Raw genomic sequence first — 23,666 nt, forward strand, 5'->3', positions numbered from 1 at the left:
TTTTGGTTTTAATTTAGAATCCTCAAATCCTCTATATGTAATTATTGGGGGAGGGTCACGTCATATTTTTCGATATACTGTAGACGACATGAGTAATGTGGTGTTAAAAGTGGTGAAGGTTTTATTTATTTAAAGAGCATATTGAAGTTAGAAGCATAAGCCTACAACTATTTTATCACCGTTTCACACTGCTCTGAGACAAGCATGTGGACTTGTCTTTGTAAATCAATGCAATTTTTATTTTCACTGAATCTCCATTTGGGTATTGGTTAGACTAGAAATGTTATGCTCTTAGGGTAATCTTTATTTAACTAGGCAAGTCAGTTAATCGCTTACCTTTGATGATCTTCGGATGTTTGCACTCACGAGACTCCCAGTTACACAATAAATGTTCCTTTTGTTCGATAAAGATTTTTTTATATCAAAATACCTCCATTTGTTTGGCGTGTTATGTTCAGTATTCCACAGCCTTAGGCAAGTCATCAAGGCTTGACGAAAATTCCATATAGTATCTGTAAAGGTCGTAAAAACATGTCAAACGTTTTTAATAATCAATCCTCAGGTTGTTTTTAACATCAATAATCGATAATATTTCAACCAGACTGTAAACTATTCAATACTGGAGAGAAAGAAAATGTCGAGCAACGAGTGTCTGGCGCAACAACTAATGGAGGGACATCCGCCTATCCACTGACGCATTTTGATAAATCTCGCAAATTTTTCAAAATAAAAGCTTGAAACTATGCCTAAAGACTGTTCACGCCATGAGGAAGCCACAGCAAAAGGAATCTGGTTGATATCCCTTTAAATGGACAAAAGGCAAGTAATGGAACAGTGATTTTTCAAAATAGAAGTCACTTCCGGGTTGGATTTCCTCAGGTTTTCGCCTGCAAAATCAGTTCTGTTATACTCACAGACATTATTTTGACAGTTTTGGAAACTTTAGAGTGTTTTCTAGCCTACGCTGTCAATGATATGCATATTCTAGCATCTGGACCTGAGACATAGGCAGCTTACAATGGGAACGTTATTTTTCCAAACATAAAAATTCTGCCCCCTAGCTTCAAGAGGTTTTAAACAGCGTGGAAAATTCCAGAAAATTATGTCATGGCATTAGAAGCTTCTGATAGAATAATTGACATCATGTGAGTCAATTGGAGGTGTACCTGTGGATGTATTTCAAGGCTTACCTTAACACTCAGTGCCTCTTTGCTTGACATCATGGGAAAATCAAAAGAAATCAGCCAAGACCTCAGAAATATAATTGTAGACCTCCGCAAGTCTGGTTCATCCTTGGGAGCAATTTCCAAACGCCTGAAGGTACCACGTTCATCTGCACAAACAATAGTACGCAAGTATAACCACCATGGGAACACGCAGCCGTCATACCGCTCAGGAAGGAGACGCGTTCTGTCTCCTAGAGATGAACGTACTTTGGTGTGAAAAGTCCAAATCAATCCCAGAACAACAGCAAATAACCTTGTGAAGATGCTGGAGAAAACAGGTACAAAAGTATCTATATCCACAGTAAAACGAGTCCTATATCGACATAACCTGAAAGGCCGCTCAGCAAGGAAGAAGCAACTGCTCCAAAACCGCCATAAAAAAGCAAGACTACGGTTTGCAACTGCACATGGGGACAAAGATCATACTTTTTGGAGAATTGTCCTCTGGTCTGATGAAACAAAAATATAACTGTTTGGCCATAATGACCATCGTTATGTTTGGAGGAAAAGGGGCAGGCTTGCAAGCCGAAGAACACCATCCCAACCGTGAAGCACGGGGGTGGCAGCATCATGTTGTGGGGGTGCTTTGCTGCAGGAGGGACTGGTGCACTTCACAAAATAGATGGCATCATGAAGCAGGAAAATTATGTGGATATATAGAAGCAACATCTCAAGACATCAGTCAAGAAGTTAAAGCTTGGTCGTAAATAGGTCTTCCAAATGGACAATGACCCAAGCCTACTTCCAAAGTTGTGGCAAAATGGCTTAAGGACAACAAAGTCAAGATATTGGAGTGGCCATCACAAAGCCCTGACCTCAACCCTATAGAACATTTGTGGGCAGAACTGAAAAGCGTGTGCGAGCAAGGAGGCCTACAAACCTGACTCAGTTACATCAGCTCTGTCAGGAGGAATAGGCCAAAATTCACCCAACTTATTGAGGGAAGCTTGTGGAAGGCTACCCAAAACAAAGTTAAATCTAGAATTGGCTTCCTATTCCGCAACAAAGCATCCTTCACTCATGCTGCCAAACATACCCTTGTAAAACTGACCATCCTACCAATCCTCGACTTCGGTGATGTCATTTACAAAACAGCCTCCAAAACCCTACTCAATAAATTGGATGCAGTCTATCACAGTGCCATCCGTTTTGTCACCAAAGCCCCATATACTACCCACCACTGCGACCTGTACACTCTCGTTGGCTGGCCCTCGCTTCATACTCGTCGCCAAACCCACTGGCTCCAGGTCATCTACAAGACCCTGCTATGTAAAGTCCCCCCTTATCTCAGCTCGCTGGTCACCATAGCAGCACCTACCTGTAGCACGCGCTCCAGCAGGTATATCTCTCTGGTCACCCCCAAAACCAATTCTTCCTTTGGCCGCCTCTCCTTCCAGTTCTCTGCTGCCAATGACTGGAACGAACTACAAAAATCTCTGAAACTGGAAACACTTATCTCCCTCACTAGCTTTAAATACCAGCTGTCAGAGCAGCTCATAGATTACTGCACCTGTACATAGCCCATCTATAATTTAGCCCAAACAACTACCTCTTTACCTACTGTATTTATTTATTTAGCTCCTTTGCACCCCATTATTTATATCTCTACTTTACACTTTCTTCCACTGCAAACCAACCATTCCAGTGTTTTTTTTTTTTTTTATTTTTATTTTTTACTTGCTATATTGTATTTACTTCGCCACCATGGCCTTTTTATATTTTTAGTTATTTATATATATATGTTGTTTGCCTTCACCTCCCTTATCTCACCTCACTTGCTCACATTGTATATAGACTTATTTTTCACTGTATTATTGACTGTATGTTTGTTTTACTCCATGTGTAACTATGTGTTGTTGTATGTCTCGAACTGCTTTGCTTTATCTTGGCCAGGTCGCAATTGTAAAAGAGAACGTGTTCTCAATTTGCCTACCTGGTTAAATAAAGGTGAAATAAATAAATAAATAAATAAAATTTGACCCAAGTTCAACAATTTAAAGGCAATGCTATCAAATACTAATTGAGTGTATGTAAACTTCTGACCCACTGGGAATGTGATGAAAGAAATAAAAGCTGAAATAAAGCATTCTCTCTACTATTATTCTGATATTTCACATTCTTAAAATAAAGTGGTGATCTTAACTGACCTAAGACAGAGAATTTTTACTAGGATTAAATGTTAGGAATTGTGAAAAACTGAGTTTGAATGTATTTGGCTAAGGTGTATGTAAACTTCCGACTTCAACTGTAATTTGACTATCAACTGTCAATTTATGGATACGTTGCAGCCACACCAGTAAATAGCTAACCTTACACCAAAGAGGTTTAGAAACTCTGTGCTTGACAAAAATTGTTAATGTTAAAAATGATAACCAGCTAATGTTAGCTAGCTACGTTGGCTATTAGCTCCTATATGATATCTTAGCACCATGTTTATCTAGCCAGCTAGCTAGCAGAGTAGCTAATATAGCTAGCTAACACCACAGATGAAATGGTTAATTATCATAATTTTTGCTAACAGGTCACACAGCTATCTGCTTAGCTAGCTAGCTAGCTAGCTAATTGCTTATTGCATGCATGTCCGTGTACGACGACACAAGTCTTATTATTAGTGAATTAAACTAAACTAATATTTGCAACAGGAGTTTGATTTTGGTAATTGTGTCAATTCATCTGCTTCTCAATACTGCACCTTTCTGTTGAAGAATGAGCTAACTTGCTGCTAGGTGCTGATGTTTATTTTCCCAGCAAGACATTCCTCTGCATTGTGCAGTGCTTGTAGTGGCTGGAATAGCAGCAGTTTTGCTATGTAGGGGGACTATTGGCAAAGCCGATAGAGAAGGGAGATAGCTAGAAAAGGCCAATATCGGCCCGATGTATCAGCTCGGCCGATTATCGGTCGTTTTCTAGTCCTTTCACAATGCAAATTGTTTAGAATATTAATACAAGGCCTTTAATTTGATACATTCATTGCTAAAATGGACTAAATTTGACCGCTAACATATTTCATGTTAAAAACATTCTGTGACTCCACAAATGGTGGAGCGCCATTTGCGAAAGCGAAAATGAAAAGTTTGGGAACCGCTGGCATAGGTAATTATGCTTGTATATTCCATATTCTCTCATGTTGCTATCACATTAGCGTAATTTAAGGAGCAAAGGGAATGGATGTTTAATAAATCAATGTTCCTTCTTATTATGTTTGATTAATATAAATCAAGTGATATATGAATATGATATCCCTCCTCCTTTTCCATATCTGGGCATCAAACGCAAAATGAACGATTTTCCACCAGTAGGCCTCATGTTTGATTTCTTCCCTACCCATTCTCAATGTCTGTCTCTCCTTTCACCAAATACTGAGTGTTTACCTGACCTCTGTGGATTTCTGAAGATGTTCACATACAACTCTTGGTAGCACAATGGAAGTTTACTTGAAAAATCTCCTGTTTAATTCTAACCTCAAAATACTACTACAGTTGGAGTAGTAAGTGGGTACAGTTGCATTAGTGTAGTGACTAAGTAGTCGAGTAATAGTAGATTCAGAGTATTAAATAGTCACATGTACAGAGGTTGCAGGTGTGATTGCAGGGTACAGTGAAAATCTTAGGCTCTGAGTGAGTAGAGTATAGCTGTAGTAATAACTGACAAATGAAGAATAGTAGGAGCAAGTACAGTAGTGGTATAGTATATTATAGGATAGTATATCATAGTTATATCTATAGTATAGTTCTTACCAGACAGACGGAAGTGCTCTGAACTGGGAGGAGGCGGCACAGTGGAGAGCTGAGGACAGCACTGGACCACGTTCTGTATGGAGAGAGAGAGAGATTTTCTCTCTGCTAGTAGTTACAGTAATAACACATCTCATTAGTGAGGATGGCTCTAATGCCTCCAGGGGAAAAACACTGAAGTGAGATTAAGTTCACACATCCTGAAATACTCATTAATGCATCTGGGCTGCTGCATCTGAACATTTTAATCATACCTCTCCCTCTGCCTTTCTGCAGAATCAACTTTTAATAACAAGCTGCAAGGTCATAAATGTTCCCTAACCAGGAATGACTGCTGGAAATGAGCTGGAAAAATCGCACAGCTAGTGCTGCATCTGCCGATTAGCAGAGGGAGAGAGAGACAGGGGTAGAGAGAAGAAGAGAGTGCATCCCAGAGTTAATCGTTTCCTGTTCAATGGGCATCTCTACCTTAACAGTATGCAATTGACTTCACCTCTCTTCCCCTCTGCTCTCCATCTCTCCTCTCTGCCACTCTCAGGCCGGTCACAGGCCTCCTCCACAGCCCGTCAAAACAGCTCTGTTTGGTACGTCAAGCAGTTCCACTCAGTAGAGTGGCTTTCACAGGCCTCTCTAGTTGGAGAGCAGTTTGTTGAGCCGCCAGGCACCAGAAAAGGTAGGCAATCTAGGCATGTCATGTATAGGCTGATATTTATGTTAAACAGTGAGTGTTTTGGTGGGAACATGGTACTAAGCCATGGGGGTGGTGAGAGAAAGGGGGATTAGAGAGAGAGAGAGTGTGAGAAGGGGGGGATCAGTGTCATGGGAAGACTCTTGTATTTATGAAAAGATGGCATTGAAAATCAGCTCGCTGTTTTAGTGATAACTCTGACAGAATTTAGACTGTTAGATCAAATGGACTAAAGCCAAGTCACCAATTTAAACATGTACCATGTTTCCAGACCATGTTTCCATGTTTCCATGTTTCCAGAACATGTTTCCATGTTTCCAGACCATGTACCATGTTTCCAGACCATGTTTCCATGTTTCCAGACCATGTTTCCATGTTTCCAGAACATGTTTCCATGTTTCCAGACCATGTTTCCATGTTTCCAGACCATGTTTCCAGACCATGTTTCCATGTTTCCAGACCATGTACCATGTTTCCAGACCATGTTTCCAGACCATGTTTCCAGACCATGTACCATGTTTCCAGACCATGTTTCCAGACCATGTTTCCAGACCATGTTTCCAGACCATGTTTCCATACCATGTTTCCATACCATGTTTCCAGACCATGTTTCCATGTTTCCAGACCATGTTTCCATGTTTCCAGACCATGTTTCCATGTTTCCAGACCATGTTTCCACCCCCCCCTCTCATTTCACAGGAGGACATCTCTCCATCAATCTCTTTACTTTCTTCCCCCCCTCTCTCTACAGACAGAGAACTCTCTCCATCAGGCACAATCACAACAGTGGGTTTATTTTTAGGCCCAGCCAGTGTTATTCCAGGTAACATCATCAGAGGGGTGAAGTGTCAGGCAGGCAGCAGAGATTCCTGTTGATTAGTCTAGCAGATAAGAGGTTGGTAATCTCCATCCCAGTGAACTCTAACACACACACACGCACACACACACTGGTAGCTAGAGGGAGATTTACATTATCAGTCAGGCATGACACACAGCTTTAAAATCAATCACAGCCACATCTACGTGGGAAACCAGTGTAGGCTGGTATAAGAGACAGACACGTGGGTGCACAACACGTGAGCTCAACACGCAAACGCACGTACATTCACCTTCATTCTCTATCTCTCTCACAAACTTCAAACAGCCTATTCATTTCAGTCCTCCTGTTCTCTTTGCCACACTTGCAGTATCGACAGACAGAGGGTAAAATACCTGCAGACTTCAGTAGTGGAATATAGAGCTGTGGGTTACAGCAATAAAACTACCCACCTGAAGTCTCTATCTCTGTCTCTGTCTCTGTCTCTGTCTCTGTCTCTCTCTCTCAGCAACGTCCTGCTGGGACTATTGGTTCCTACTCAAACACTGATGGAGAGAGAGGGACACACACTTTCACTGCTCTTGTTTTCTCAAGTCCTTCCATCCTCCCGCAGTAAGGCCGGCTCTGAAGGGACCTTATACAAACGCTGTGTTCTTATTGGAGCATGGCTCTGAGAAAATCCCGCCCCGCTCGTCACCCTCCAGCTGCCTCCCATAGGACAGCTGGGGTTCTGAGAAGGTCATGGAGGGGTCAGTAGGCCACAATATTGAATATTGCTCTTCTAAAGATAGACTGTGGAGGAGTGATGGGGTGAAGAGAGCAGGGGAGGAGTGACTGATGGGGTAAGAGCTGATGTAATAAGGATGTTAGTCTGTCTCTCAATACTCTCATCCCTTCATTACCTTCTCTCCTTTCTGTATTACTAGGGTCAGGAGTATTTCCTGGTCACATGACCTGATCAGGAAAAGTCTGGAGTCTATAGGTCTATTCTGAGACATTTTTTTCCCTAGTCAGGAGAAATACAAGCATCATATTAGTTCCACTGCCAGATCAGATCAGTGATCATTGAGCAGAGAGGAGACGACTCAGACGAGGAAAGGAAACTAAGCGAGGACTCAAGGTAAAGTAGCTGCTAGGCAAGACTTCTGAGACTAAGCCAGAGATGGGGCGAGAGATGGGGCGAGAGATGGGGCGAGAGATGGGGCGAGAGATGGGGCGAGAGATGTGGCGAGAGATGTGGTGAGAGATGGGGCGAGAAATGGGGCGAGAAATGGGGTGAGAGATGGGGTGAGAGAGCTGATACTTTGACATCAACCTCTCTTACTATTAGCAATGCTTCCTAGGCACAGCTGTTGAAAAGACTAGTCAGACACACGTATTGCACTGTATGGTGTAGTATGAGCTTACTCTATATGGTGAGAAGCTGGGCTAAGGCTTTGGGGCATGTGAATGGGGCTGTGTAGTGTTCTAATCTAGCATCATGGATGTAATGTACATGATGGTGTCGCCAATACAATGGTGTACATCACAGGTTGGGCAACTGGCGGCATGTGGGCCCCATTTTGTAGGCCTGCGACCAAAATAAAAATAGTTTTATTGTAATTATCTTTTTTTGGAGGGAACTTTTTTTGGTTTCAACTTACTGTTGAGAGTTAGAATAATAGAATACATGTGGTTGTGCATCAAATCAAATCAAGTCACATACACACGGTTAGCAGATGTTAATGTGAGTGTAGAGAAATGCTTGTGCTTCTAGTTCTGACCATGCAGTAATATCTAACAAGTAATATAGCCTAACAATTTCACAACAACTACCTTATACACACAAGTGTAAAGGAATGAATACGAATATGTACATAAAAATATATACATGAGTGATGGCCAAGATGCAGTAGATGGTATAGAGTACAGTATATACATATGAGATGAGTAATGTAGGGTATGAAAACATTATATGAAGTGGCATTGTTTAAAGTGGCTAGTGATACATTACATCAAGATGGCAAGATGCAGTAGATGGTAAAGAGTACAGTATATACATATGAGATGAGTAATGTAGGGTATGAAAACATTATATGAAGTGGCTAGTGATACATTACATCAAGATGGCAAGACTAACTTATCAGCACTCACTCAATTAGCCCATGTCAGCAAAAATAATACTAAAATAATAATAATAATACTACGGCCCCGGGTTCATATCCCGGGCTGTGCCACAACCGGCTGTGTTCGGGAGTCCCATAGGACGGCACACAATTGGCCTAGCATTGTCCAGGTTAGGGGAGGGTTTGGCCAGGGGGGCTTTACTTGACTCACCGCGCTCTAGCAACTCCTTGTGGCGGGCCGGGTGCCTGTGGGCTGACCCCGGATGACCGTTGAACGGTGTTTCCTCCGACACATTGGTGTAGCTGGCTACCGGGTTAAGCTGGCAGGTGTTAAGGAGCGCGGTTAGGCGGGTCATGTTTCGGAGGACACATGACTCCCCCTTCGCCTCTCCCGAGCCCGTTGGGGAGTTGCAGTGATGAGACGAGATCGAGGGGGTAAAATACAAACAACAAAAAATTATAGGAATAATGAAGAAAGTTTAATGCAACATCTTTTTTAGTGCGGCCCCATTACACCTTTTGTTTGTCTGAAATTGCGGGTTTTACACACCAGCCAAGCTTCTGGGAGAGAGCGATGGTCCCTTTTCGATAAGTTAGTCTAGTGGCCAGCTATCTAAACTTGTAGTAAGCATGGTGGAATTACCGACTGGGGTGGGGGTCGTCAGTTATTGATCATCAGTTACCATATTAAAAACTGCAAACATTTGCCTCCACCCTATGGCAAATTGTGTAGAATTGCAAAATATGTATGTGTATGTGCTGTGTGTGTGTGTGTGTGTGTATGTGCGTATGTGTGGGCGTATGTGTGTGTCTGCATTAGGGTATGTGAACTGATCAGTATGTAGTGGTACATTCTTAGCACACAATCTAGACCTCTGATACTGGCAGGGCATCGCAGTACGACTTTCTAATGTTCCATCCATTACTATGAGTGCAGTAAGACTCCTCAGACAGGTTAAGAACAATTCATTATAGCTCCATTCTAGTCATAATGAAATAGATAGACCTGGACACAACGCCACAACCCTCTCTGTGGAGAGCACTACACACATTTACAATAGTCTGCTTAACAAGTCATATAGAGAGAATGCAGATGAAGACAGCGAATAGAGAAAGAGGAGAGAGAAGCAGAGAGAGAAAGGCAGAAGCAGAGAGAGAAAGGCAGAAGAGAGAGAAAGGCAGAGAGAGAAAGGCAGAGAGAGAGGAAGAGAGAGAAAGGCAGAGAGAGAGGAAAGGCAGAGAGAGAGAGAGATGCAGAGAGAGAGGTAGAGCGAGAGAGAGGCAGAGAGAGTGTGAGTGCAATGTTTACTGTTCATTTTTATTGTTTATTTCACTTTTGTATATTATCTACTTCACTTGCTTTGGCAATGTTAACATATGTTTCCCATGCTAATAAAGCCCCTTGAATTGAATTGAGAGGCAGAGAGAGAGGCAGAGAGAGAGGCAGAGAGAGAGGCAGAGAGAGAGGCAGAGAGAGAGGCAGAGAGAGAGGCAGAGAGAGAGGCAGAGAGAGAGGCGCAGAGAGAGAGGCGCAGAGAGAGAGGCGCAGAGAGAGAGGCGCAGAGAGAGAGGCGCAGAGAGAGAGGCGCAGAGAGAGAGGCGCAGAGAGAGAGGCGCAGAGAGAGAGGCGCAGAGAGAGAGGCGCAGAGAGAGAGGCGCAGAGAGAGAGGCGCAGAGAGAGAGGCGCAGAGAGAGAGGCACAGAGAGAGAGGCGCAGAGAGAGGCGCAGAGAGAGAGGCGCAGAGAGAGAGGCGCAGAGAGAGAGGCGCAGAGAGAGAGGCGCAGAGAGAGAGGCGCAGAGAGAGAGGCGCAGAGAGAGAGGCGCAGAGAGAGAGGCGCAGAGAGAGAGGCGCAGAGAGAGAGGCGCAGAGAGAGAGGCGCAGAGAGAGAGGCGCAGAGAGAGAGGCGCAGAGAGAGAGGCGCAGAGAGAGGCGCAGAGAGAGGCGCAGAGAGAGGCGCAGAGAGAGGCGCAGAGAGAGGCGCAGAGAGAGGCGCAGAGAGAGGCGCAGAGAGAGGCGCAGAGAGAGGCGCAGAGAGAGGCGCAGAGAGAGGCGCAGAGAGAGGCGCAGAGAGAGGCGCAGAGAGAGAGGCAGAGAGGGAGAGAGAGAGAGAAAGAGAGAGAAAATAGATTGTTAGAGAGATGTTCTCCAGTGTAAAAGGAATAGAGCAGATGGGGCGGCAGGTAGCCTAGTGGTTAGAGTGTTGGACTAGTAACCGAAAGGTTGCTGGATTGAATCCTCGAGCTGACAACGTAAAAATCTGTTGTTCTGCCCCTGAACAAGGCACTGTTCCCCGGTAGGCCGTCATTGTAAATAAGAATTTGTTCTTAACTGACTTGCCTAGTTGAATAAAGGTTAAATAAATTAAATAAATTCTATCCCTGAAGGACTGGTGGAAGGCTGCCTGTTAATGAGGTCAGGGGCTCTCTGTCTAATAACACACACATACACACACACAGTCCCCCCTAAGCCCCTCTACAGTCTAATTAGTAGCACCATTAGTGTGCAGGGAGGAAGTCAGGTCTGGTCTGGGGTTACTATCACAAGGACCTGTTTTGTAACACTTTATCCAACACTCCTGGTGCACAGCATGGTCTTCATTGTATTTTGTGAATAGAATATTGGTAAGGAGTACACTATAAGTGTTGATTGCTCAGCATTTACATAACTCCATTCCGTCATCTCTCGACCCACCTTGTATTCTAGACATACACACAGAGACAGAGATTTTTAAAAGCTGTGTTTTGGTTATTTTCTGGCTAATTTGCATGGGGGTGGTTCCAATGCTGGGGAATGCATCGTGTAAATAGGTGTGTGGGTGAATGTTTGTGTGTGTGTGTGTGTTGTAGGAAGGGGTCCATGGTAACCTCTGCTTTAGTAAACAACCTCCTCTTCCTCTAATTGCACTGCTCTGCTGCCAGTGTGTCACTCAGTATACAGTATCTGTGTGTCACTCAGTATACAGTATCTGTGTGTCACTCAGTATACAGTATGTGTGTGTCCCTCCCGTATACAGTATCTGTGTGTCACTCAGTATACAGTATGTGTGTGTCCCTCCCGGTGTGAAAACACTGCTGTGTGGTGTGTGTGTGTGTGTGTGTGTGTGTGTGTGTGATGTGTGTATCATCCCCTCCATTAGGTGGACTCAGGTGAGTCTAATGAGACAGCAGCAGACCATCCTGTAGCTGACGCTGGGGTTATTATTCCTCAGTCTCGTTATTCTGCTAGTCTGAACAAAAAACACACTACTATCCTTGTCAAATACACTATGGACAAAAGTATGTGGAGACATGTCCATCAAACATCTCATTCCAAAATCATGGGCATTAACATGGAGTTGGTCCCCCCTTTGCTGCTATAACAGCCTCCACTCTTCTGGGAAGGCTTTCCACTAGATGTTGGAACATTGCTGCATGGACTTGCTTCCATTCAGGCACAAGAGCATTAGTGAGGTCGGGCACTGTTGTTGGGCGATTAGGCCTGGCTCGCAGTCGGCATTCCAATTCATCCCAAAGGTGTTTGATGGGGTTGAGGTCAAAACTCTGACCAGGCCAGTCAATATCTTCCACATCGATCTTGACAAACTGTTTCTGTATGGACCTCGCTTTGTGCACAGGGGCATTGTCATGCTGAATCAGGAAAGGATCCTTCCCCAAACTACTGCCACAGCCCAAATCATGAAAAACTGTCCTAGACCATTATTCCTCCTCCATCAAACTTTACAGTTGTCACTATGCATTGGGGCAGTCTGTTGGACTGCCAGATGGTGAAGCATGATTCGTCACTCCAGAGAACTTGTTTCCACTGCTCAATGGTGGCGAGCTTTACATCACTCCAGCCGACACTTTGCATTGCGCATGGTGATCTTAGGCTTGTGTGCAGCTGCTCGGCCATGGAAACCCATTTCATGAAGCTCCCGACGAACAGTTATTGTGCTGACGTTGCTTCCAGAGGCAGTTTGGAACACGGTAGTGAGTGTTGCAACCTAGGACAGACAATTTTTACGCGCTTCGAGCACTCGGCGGTCCCGTTCTGTGAGCTTGTGTGGCCTACCACTTCACGGCTGAGCCGTTGATGCTCCACGACGGTTCCATTTCACAATAACAGCACTTACAGTTGACTCTAGCAGAGCAGAAATTTTATGAACTGACTTGTTGGGAAGGTGGCATCCTTTGACTGTGCCACGTTGAAAGTCACTGAGCTCTTCAGTAAGGCTATTCTACTGCCAATGTTTGTCTATGGAGATTACATGGATGTATGCTCGATTTTATACACCTGTCAACAATGGGTGTGCCTGAAATAGCCGAATCCACTCATTTCAAGGGGTGTCCACATCCTTTTGTATATATAGCGTATGTGTTAATAAAAGTTGTTACGGCATGTTTGTAAACTTTGCCTATTAATGTTATCATTTGTTATGATATGAATGTCATGCATCCATGTTTAAAGCAAGTGTCATGCCCTGACCTTAGAGATCCTTTATTCTCTATTTTGGTTAGGTCGGGGTGTGACTAGGGTGGGCATTCTAGTTTCTTTATTTCTAGGTTGGCTTGCTATGGTTCCCAATCAGAGGCAGCTGTCTATTGTTGTCTCTGATTGGGGATCATATAGAGGCAGCCTTTTCCCACCTGTTTGTTGTGGGATCTTGTTTGTGTATAGTTGCCTTGAGCTGCATAGCTTCACGTTCGTTTTGTTCTTTATTGTTTTTTTGCCGGTTCACGTAAAAAAGATGATGAACCCAAACCACGCTGCATTTTGGTCCGATTCTTACAACAATGATCGTGACAGCAGGCATAATAAAGTAGTATCAAGTAAATAAGCACAGGAAGTCTTTGACATATGCCTGGCTTTGGTTCAGTTCCACCAATGTACTAACTCAGTAGACTCGGGGTCACAACGAGCGACTCAGCTTTTGTATGTTTACATGTTCTGTTTGTTTCTGCATCGGAAGTCCACAGACTAATATAACATTTAGTTTTTTCATATACGGTACCAGTCAAAATAATATATATACACACATACACACACAGTACCAGTCAAAAGTGTATATACACACACAGTTGAAGTCGGAAGATTACATAAAGTTATGTTGGAGTCATTAAAACTCGTTTTTCAACCACTCCACACATTTCTTGTTAACAAACTATAGTTTTGGCAAGTCGGTTAGGACATCTACTTTGTGCATGACATGTCATTTTTCCAACAATTGTTTACAGACAGATTATTTCACTTATAATTCACTGTATCATGGTGCACTTCACAAAATAGATGGCATCATGAGGCAGGAAAATGATGTGGATATATTGAAGCAACATCTCAAGACATCAGTCGGGAAGTTAAAGCTTGATCGCAAATGGGTCTTCCAAATGGACAATGACCCCAAGCATACTTCCAAAGTTGTGGCAAAATGGCTTAAGGACAACAAAGTCAAGGTATTGGAGTGGCCATCACAAAGCCCTGACCTCAATCCCACACAAAATTTGTGGGCAGAACTGAAAAAGCGTGTGCGAGCAAGGAGGCCTACAAACCTGACTCAGTTACACCAGCTCTGTCAGGAGGAATGGGCCAAAATTCACCCAATTCATTGTGGGAAGCTTGTGGAAGGCTACCCGAAACATTTGACCCAAGTTCAACAATTGAAAGGCAATGCTACCAAATACTAATTGAGTATATGTAAACTTCTGACCTACTGGGAATGTGATGAAAGAAATAAAAGCTGAAATAAATCATTCTCTCTATTATTCTGACATTTCACAATAAGCAAAGAGAACGAAAGTCATTACTTAAGATATGAAGGTCAGTCAATGTGGAACATTTCAAGAACTTTTAAAGTTTCTTCAAGTGTAATCGCAAAAACCATCAAGCGCATTCAGGCTGTCATGACGACCGCCACATGAAAGGAAGACCCAGATTTACCTCTGCTGCGGAGGATAAGTTCATTAGAGTTACCAGCCTCGGAAATTGCAGCCAAATAAATGCTTCACATAGTTCAAGTAACAGACACCAATATGAAGAAGAGACTTGCTTGGGCCAAGAAACATGAGCAATGGACATTAGACCGGTGGAAATCTGTCCTTTGGTCTGATGAGCCCAAATTAGAGATTTTGGTTCCAACCACCGTGTCTTTGTGAGACGCTGAGTAGGTGAACGGATGATCTCTGCCTGTGTGGTTCCCACTGTGAAGCATGGAGGAGGAGGTGTTATGGTGTGGGGGTGATTTCCTGGTGACACTGTCTGTGATTTATTTAGAATTCAAGGCACACTTAACCAGCATGGCTACCACAGCATTCTGCAGCGATACGCCATCCCATCTGGTTTGGGCTTAGTGGGACTAGCATTTGTTTTTCAACAGGACAATGACCCAAAACACACCTCCAGGCTGTTTTAGGGCTATTTGACCAAGGAGAGTGATGGAGTGCTGCATCAGATGACCTGGCCTCCACAATCACCCGTCCTCAACCCCATTGAGATGGTTTGGGATGAGTTGGACCGCAGAGTGAAGGAAAAGTAGCCAACAAGTGCTCAGCATATGTGGGAACTCCTTCGAGACTGTTGGAAAAGCATTCCAGGTGAAGCTGGTTGAGAGAATGCCAAGAGTGTGCAAAGCTGTCATCAAGGCAAAGGGTGGCTACTTTGAAGAATCTCAAATATAAAATATATTTTGATTTGTTTAACACTTTTTCATGATTCCATAAATGTAATTTCATAGTTTTGATGTCTTCACTATTATTCTACAATGTAGAAAATAGCAAAAAAGGTAAGAAAAACCCTGGAATGAGTAAGTGCATCTAAACTTTTATCTGGTACTGTAAATAGTTTCAGTCTGTCTGTCTGCCAGGTCTGTGCTTAGGCCCCATCCTTCACAGTGGCTTCAAGTGTCCATGTGCATTCTGCAGCAACAAACCACAGCTCTCTTTCTTTCTCCCTCTCCCCCCTCTCTTTCTCTCCTCAGACTGAGAGAAGCCCTGGTGAAAGAATCTCTAGTTTATCTAGTCATTGATCTAGGCAGCCAGCCATGTGTTTGAGCAGCATTCTGGCCTCTAGTTTATCTAGTCAGTGATCAGTGACCGCACGTACATACCCCAACCACAAGCCATGGATTACAGGCAACATCCGTACTAAGCTAAAGGCTAGAGCTGCCGCTTTCAAGGAGCGGAACTCTAACCCGGAAGCTTTTAAAGAATCCTGCTTTGCCCTCCGACGAACCATCAAACAGGCAAAGCGTCAATACAGCACTAAGATGGAATCGTGCTACACCGGCTCAAACACATGACTGGCTGCCTAGATAAATGACTAGATAAACTAAAGGACTGAATGCTGCTCAAACACATGACTGGCTGCCAAGAACAAGGCTGACGTGTTACGTATTCCTAATCAATTGTCTAACCAAGCCCTGCCACATTCGACGAGCATCAGGGCCGGGATTTCTTATAAGCTTCCGGGTTAGAGTCCCACTCCTTGAAAGTGGCCTTTGGCCGGGGAAGCAGTATATCATTCACGTCGGGCTCGTCGGACTCGTTAAAGGAAAAAAAGTATTCTGCCAGTCCGTGGTGAATAATCGCAGTCCTGATGTCCAGAAGTTATTTTCGGTCATAAGAGACAGTAGCAGCAACATTATGCACAAAATAAGTAAAAATAATAAGTTACAGACAACGCAAAGAAAAAAAAGAAAAACACAATTGGTTAGGAATACGTAACACGTCAGCCTTGTTCTTGGCAGCCAGTCATGTGTTTGAGCAGCATTCAGTCCTTTAGTTTATCTAGTCATTTATCTAGGCAGCCAGTCATGTGTTTGAGCAGCATTCCGTCCTTTAGTTTATCTAGTCATTTATCTTGGCAGCCAGTCATGTTTGAGCAGCATTCAGTCCTTTAGTTTATCTAGTCATTTATCTAGGCAGCCAGTCATGTTTGAGCAGCATTCAGTCCTTTAGTTTATCTAGTCATTTATCTAGGCAGCCAGTCGTGTGTTTGAGCAGCATTCAGTCCTTTAGTTTATCGAGTCATTTATCTAGGCAGCCAGTCATGTGTTTGAGCAGCATTCAGTCCTTTAGTTTATCGAGTCATTTATCTAGGCAGCCAGTCATGTGTTTGAGCAGCATTCAGTCCTTTAGTTTATCGAGTCATTTATCTAGGCAGCCAGTCGTGTGTTTGAGCAGCATTCAGTCCTTTAGTTTATCTAGTCATTTATCTAGGCAGCCAGTCATGTGTTTGAGCAGCATTCAGTCCTTTAGTTTATCTAGTCATTTATCTAGGCAGCCAGTCATGTTTGAGCAGCATTCAGTCCTTTAGTTTATCTAGTCATTTATCTAGGCAGCCAGTCATGTGTTTGAGCAGCATTCAGTCCTTTAGTTTATCTAGTCATTTATCTAGGCAGCCAGTCGTGTGTTTGAGCAGCATTCAGTCCTTTAGTTTATCTAGTCATTTATCTAGGCAGCCAGTCATGTGTTTGAGCAGCATTCAGTCCTTTAGTTTATCGAGTCATTTATCTAGGCAGCCAGTCATGTGTTTGAGCAGCATTCAGACTAAGAGGGAAATGTTGTTTTCACCCTCTTCTCCTCTATTTTCCTCCCTCTACTTCTCTCCATTCCTCTCCACTATCTTCTCCCTGGACTTTCCACTTCCACAATGCTTCTTTACTTTAACAGACATCTACCTCACTCTCCCTCGTTCCCTTTTCAAACTCTTTCTGAGATACAGAGTCTCTATATTAGCAGTCTGAGTATTTAGGCCTATTAAGAATGGGACATAATCCTGGTACAGTAAGGAGCTGTGTGTGTGTGTGTATATGTTTTGCTATGTAACAGTAAACTGTGTGATGTGTAACATCATTCTCAGTGTGTCAGTGTCATTTCATTGAGGGTAATAATAGCTATCCTGGAGAGGACAGAGACGAGAAAAGGACATGTTCTGTGTTCTGGAGCAAAGGTTGCCAGAGTAATTGGAAATGCAAATTGCGTTCACATGTACAGATTCCCACAGTGGATTGAGGCACGGGTGGAGAGCCAATGTGAGTGGAGAGGTGTGTGTGTTTGGTTTAACTATCCTTGTGGGGACCAGATGTCCTCATAAGGACAGTAAAACAAGGAACATTTGCACAAGTGGGGACATTTTGCAGATCCCTATAAGGAAATAGGCTTTTTTAGGCTTAAATTTACGGTTAGGGTTAGGATTAGGTGTTAGGTTTAGGAGTTGGGGTTAGGGTTTGGTGTTAAGTATTGGGTTAGGTTAAGGTTTGGGGTTAGGTTTAGAAATAAGATTTTTAATGGGAATAAATTGTTTGGTCCTCACAAGGATAGTAAAACGTGTGTGTACCTGTGTGTGTGTGTCTTCCAAACTGAGGAAATTTCACAGCTATGGGGATGTCATCTGATGCTGAGGCAACTAGATAATTTGGCCAAATATTTTATTAAAAGGAGCGATATTGATATGAGTTAACACCAGACATCTGTTGGGGGGACATCTCAATCTTTCTTTCTCTTTCTCTCTCGCTATATCATTCTCTATGTCACACACAAACACAGGGCTCTATGGTGACCTTTTTTTTAACAAGGAGTACGTGTTCGCCTAAGTTGAAAAACTAAAAAAAATTAGGAGTACATTTAAAAATATTTGTGGTAATAAATACCTAATTTACATAAGTATTCAGACCCTTTGCTGAGACTCGAAATTGAGCTCAGATGCATCCTGTTTCCATTGATCATCCTTGAGATGTTTCTACAACTTGATTGGAGTCCACCTGTGGTTAATTCAATTGATTGGACATGATTTGGAAAGGCACACACCTGTCTATACAAGGTCTCACAGTTGACAGTGCATGTCAGAGCAAAAACCAAGCCATGTCGAAGGAATTATCCGTAGTGCTCCGAGACAGGATAGTGTCGAGGCACAGATCTGGGGAAGGGTATCCAAAAATATCTGCAGCGTTGATGGTCCCCAAGAACACAGTGGCCTCCATCATTCTTAAATGGAAGAAGTTTGGAACCACCAAGACTCGTCCGAGAGCTGGCCGCACGGCTGGAGAGACGTGAAAATAACTGTGCAGCAACGCTCCCCATCCAACCTGACAGAGCTTAAAAGGATCTGCAGAGAAGAATGGGAGAAACTCCCCAAATATAGGTGTTCCAAGCTTGTAGCATCATACCCACAAGAATCTAGGCTGTAATTGCTGCCAAATGTGCTTTAACAAAGTACTAAGTAAAGTGTCTGAATACTTATGTAAATGTGATATTTCAGTTATTTTCTTTGTACACATTTGCAAAAACGTCTAAAACCTGTTTTTGCTTTGTCATTATGGGGTATTGTGTGTTGATTGATGCAATAAAAAAAGTATTTAATCCATTTTAGAATAAGGCTTTAACGTAACAAAATGTGGAAAAAGTCAAGGGGTCTGAACACTATCCGAATGCACTGTAGATATATCACAATAGGAAGTATAAGTCCTCTGCTGCTGAGTGACAGTGTATGTTCTGGCTGTAACCCTACAGTAGCACATTTTATTCATTCTCACACACTGCCCGACTGGACTGGCAAGTGACTGAATAGGGCTCTGGAAGTAAATCTAGTGCTCGTAAGACCTCTCTCACACACACACACACACACACACACACACACACACGTCATGCTACTGTAGACACATGCGCACACATGTGCATGTGGACACACACTACATAATTATGTCACACACAGTCTTTCAGGATCATTAAAGTTTACGACTGTATGGAAGAAACACACAGGCAACAACTCAGGCAGTCACACAGGCTGCTTATCAATGAGTGATGTGGGAGAATGTTCAGATGTGCAATACACATCATTCATACATGGGAAAGTCGAAAATAAATTAGACCTACACTACCGTTCAAAAGTTTGGGGTCACTTAGAAATGTCCTTGATTTTGAAAGAAAAGCCTATTTTTTGTACATTAAAATAATATCAAATTGATCAGAAATACAGTGTAGACATTGTTAATGTTGTTCATGACTATTGTAGCTGGAAACGTTTGATTTTTAATGGAATATCTACATTGACATACAGAAATATGTCTTCAGCAGTTTTTCTGCATCAGAAGAACAGAACGGTAGCGTTGGGTAAGCTCAAGAGGGGTGAGGTGTATTAAGGAAATCTTGAGGTTCTGCTCTCCTGAGTTAGAATACCTCTTTATAAGCTGTAGATCATACTGTAGACCATACTATTTTTATGTCTATTTACCACCACAAACCGATGCTGGAAGTAAAACCACACTCAATGAGCGGTATAGGGCCGTAAGCAATGAAGAAAATGCTCATCCAGATGCGGCGCTCCTAGTGGTTGGTGATTTTAATGCAGGGAATCTGAAATCCATTTTACCTCATTTCTACCAGCATGTCACTTGTGCAAGTAGAGGCAAAAGAAAATGCAAATCACCTTTACTCCACACACAGAAACACATACAAAGCTCTCCCTCACCCTCCATTTGGCAAATCTGACCATTACTCTATCCTCCCGTTTGCTGCTTACAAGCAACAACTCAAACAGGAAGTACCAGTGACACGCTAAATACAGAAGTGGTCAGGCTTCATTAATAAGTGCATTGACGTTGTCTTCCCCACAGTGGTTGTGCGTACATATCCCACCAGAAGCTATGGATTACAGGCAACATCCGCACTGAGCTAAAAGCTAGAGCTGCCGCTTTCAAGGAGCGGGACATTAATCCAGATGCTTATAAGAAATCCCACTATGCCCTCCGACTAATCAAACAGGAAAAGCATCAATACAGGACTAAGATCGAATCCTACTACATCGGCTCTGATGATCGTTGGATGTGGCAAGGCTTGCAAACTACTATGGATTACATGTTTCAAGCAGACCACCATAATCCCTATGCCCAAGAACGCCATGGTAACCTGTCTAAATGACTATCACCCCACAGTACTCACATCTGTAGCCATGAAATGCTTTGAAAGGCTGGTCATGGCTCACATCAACAACATCATCTCAGACACCCTGGACCCACTGCAATCCACATACACCTACAACGGATCCACAGATAACGCAATCTCCATTGCACTCCACACTGCCCTTTCCCACCTAGACAAGAGGAACACCTATGTGAAAATACTGTTCATTGACGACAGCTCAGCGTTCAACATCAAAATGCCCTCCAAGCCCATCACTAAGCTAAGGATTCTGGGACTGCAACTGGATCCTGAACCTCCTGATGGGCCCCCCCAGGTGGTGAGTGACAGCATGGCGGATGTGTTGTTGCTTACCCTCACCACCTGGGGGCGGCCGGTCAGGAAGTTCAGGATCCAGTTGCAGAGGGAGGTGTTGAGGGTAGGCAACAACACATCCGCCACACTGACCCTCAACACGGGGGCCCCTTGGGGGTGTGTGCTTAGTCCACTCCTGTACTCCCTGTTCACCCACGACTGCGTGGCCACTCACGACTCCAACACCATCATTAAGTTTGCCAATGACACAACGGTGGTAGGGATGATCACCAACGACAATGAGACAGCCTATAGGGAGGAGATCAGAGGCCTGACAGTATGGTGCCAGGACAACAACCTCTCCCTCAACTTCAGCAAGACAAAGGAGCTGATCGTGGACTGACCACGCCCCCATTCATATCGACAGGGCTGTAGTGGAGTGGGTCTAGAGCTTCAAGTTCCTCGGTGTCCACATCACTAAGGATCTATCATGGTCTGCACACATCAACACAGTCGTGAAGAGGGCATGACAACGCCTTTTCCTCTTCAGGAGGCTGAAAAGGTTTTGCATGGGCACTCCGATCGTCAAAAAGTTCTACAGCTGCACCATTGAGAGCATCTTGACTGGCTGTATCACCGCTTGGTATGGCAACTGCTTGGCATCTGACCGCAAGGCGCTACAGATGGTAGTGTGTACAGCCAAGTACATCAATGGGGCTGAGCTCCCTGCCATCCAGGACCTCTATACCAGGCAGTGTCAGAGGAAGGCCCTAAAAATTGTCAAAGACTCCAGCAAACCAAGTCATAGACTGTTGTTCTCTCTGCTACCACACGGCAAGCAGTACCAATGCATCAATTCTGGAACCACAGGACCCTGAACAGCTTCTACCCCCAAGCCATTAGACTGCAACATAGTTCATTAAATAGTTAACCAAATACCTACACAGACTATCTGCATTGACCCTTTTTGCACTAACTTTTTTGACTCATCACACTGCTGCTACTGTTTATTATCTGTCACTTTATTTCTAGTTATACACTACATGACCAAAAGTATCTGGACACTTGCTCGTCAAACATCTCATTCCAAAATCATGGGCATTAATATGGAGTTTGTCCCCCCTTTGCTGTAATAACAGCCTACACTCTTCTGGGAAGGGTTTCCACTAGATATTGGAACATTGCTGCGGGGAATTGCTTCCATTCAGCCACAAGAGCATTAGTGAGGTCGGCCACTGATGTTTGGTGATTAGGCCTGGCTTGCAGTCGGCGTTCCAATTCATCCCAAAGGTGTTTGATGGGGTTGAGGTCAGGGTTCTGTGCAAGCCTGTCAAGTTCTTCCACACCGAACTCGACAAACCATTTCTGTATGGACCTCGCTTTGTGCTCCGAGGCATTCATGTTGAAACAGGAAAAGTGCCTTCCCCAAACTGTTGCCACAAAGTTGGATGCACAGAATCATCTAGAATGTCATTGTATGCTGTAGTGTTAAGATTTCTCTTCACTGGGACTAAGGTGCCTAGCCAGAACCATGAAAAACAGCCCCAGACCATTATTCCTCCTCCAACAAACTTTACAGCTGGCACTATGTATTCGGGAAGGTAGCGTTCTCCTGGCATCCACCAAACCCAGATTAGTCCGTCGGACTGACAGATGGTAAAGCGTGATTCATCACTCCAGAGAATGCGTTTCCAATGGTGGCGAGCTTTACACCACATCCAGCCGACACTTGGCATTGCATGAAGCTCCCGACTAACAGTTATTGTGCTGACGCTGCTTCCAGAGGCAGTTTGGAACTCGGTAATGAGTGTTGCAACTGAGGACAGACTATTTTTATGTGCTACGCACTTCAGCACTCAGCCGTCCCGTTCTGTGAACTTGTGTGGCCTACCACTTCGCGGCTGAGCCGTTGATGCATCTAGACATTTCAACTTCACAAAAACAGCATTTACAGTTGAACGGGGTAGCTCTAACAGGGCATAAATTTGACGAACTGACTTGTTGGTAAAGTGGCATCCTATGACGGTGCCATGTTGAAAGTCACCAAGCTCTTCAATAAGGCCATTCTACTACCAATGTTTGTCTATGGAGATTGCATGGTTGTGTGCTCGATTTTATACACCTGTCAGCAACGGGTGTGGCTGAAATAACAAAATCCACTAATTTGAAGGGGTGTCCATATACTTTTGTATATATAGTGTATGTACATATCTACCCCAATTACCTCGTACCCCTGCACAAGCCAAGTTATCATTACTCATTGTGTATTTATTAGTACTTTTATTATTACGGGATTTACTTTTATATTATTTCTCTATTTTCTTTCGCTCTGCATTGTAGTGAAGTGCCTGTAAATATACATTTCACATGTTGTTTACAAAGCATGTTGACATCTGACATCGTTTCCAACAGAGGACCCCAGTTTACCTCCCAGGTACAGAGATCCTTCTGTTCAGCTCTTGGTATCAATGTCAGTCTTTCTTCTGGATATCACCCCCAGACCAACGGCCAGACTGAACGGGCCAACCAAGAGATGGAGACTGCCCTACGCTGCTTGACTTCTGCTAATCCTTCATCCTTGGGCGCTCAGCTACCCTGGGTTGAATATGCCCACAACTCCCTCATCAACGCCTCGTCAGGTATGTCACCCTTGGTAACCCAGAGTTGGTAACCCAGAGTGTGCTCTGGGTTACCAACATCCCTTGTTCCCCGACCAAGAGGTTGAGGTTGCGGTTCCCTCTGTCTAGGATCATCTGCGCCGTTGTCACCGTACCTGGAGGAAGGCCCGGGCAGCCCTTCTTTGTGCTTCCGACAGGACCCAGTCCCAAGCTAACTGTCGCCGAGCCTCTGCTCTAGTCTACACCCCGGGTCAAAAGGTATGGCTCTCATCGAAGGACCTGCCATTGAAGGTG

At 43.8% G+C, this 23,666-nt stretch overlaps 1 protein-coding gene across 4 annotated transcripts in view; it reads right to left on the reverse strand.

Moving 5' to 3' along the window:
• The window catches only part of LOC139582698 (1-phosphatidylinositol 4,5-bisphosphate phosphodiesterase beta-4-like), a 132,186-nt gene that overhangs the window by 96,489 nt on the left and 12,031 nt on the right, over positions 1-23,666 (reverse strand). For 2 of the 4 annotated variants that reach the window (XM_071412936.1, XM_071412933.1), the window contains exon 3: positions 4,964-5,036. The exons of 1 other annotated variant lie outside the window; for it this stretch is intronic. The gene's annotated coding sequence lies outside the window, so the exon portion shown is untranslated. Of the gene's footprint in view, positions 1-4,963; positions 5,037-8,781; positions 9,733-23,666 lie in introns of those variants that run through there. One more of the 4 variants, XM_071412935.1, reaches the window with a different exon arrangement.

Source organism: Salvelinus alpinus, chromosome 8 (assembly GCF_045679555.1).
Source record: "Salvelinus alpinus chromosome 8, SLU_Salpinus.1, whole genome shotgun sequence".
Lineage (NCBI taxonomy): Eukaryota > Metazoa > Chordata > Actinopteri > Salmoniformes > Salmonidae > Salvelinus > Salvelinus alpinus.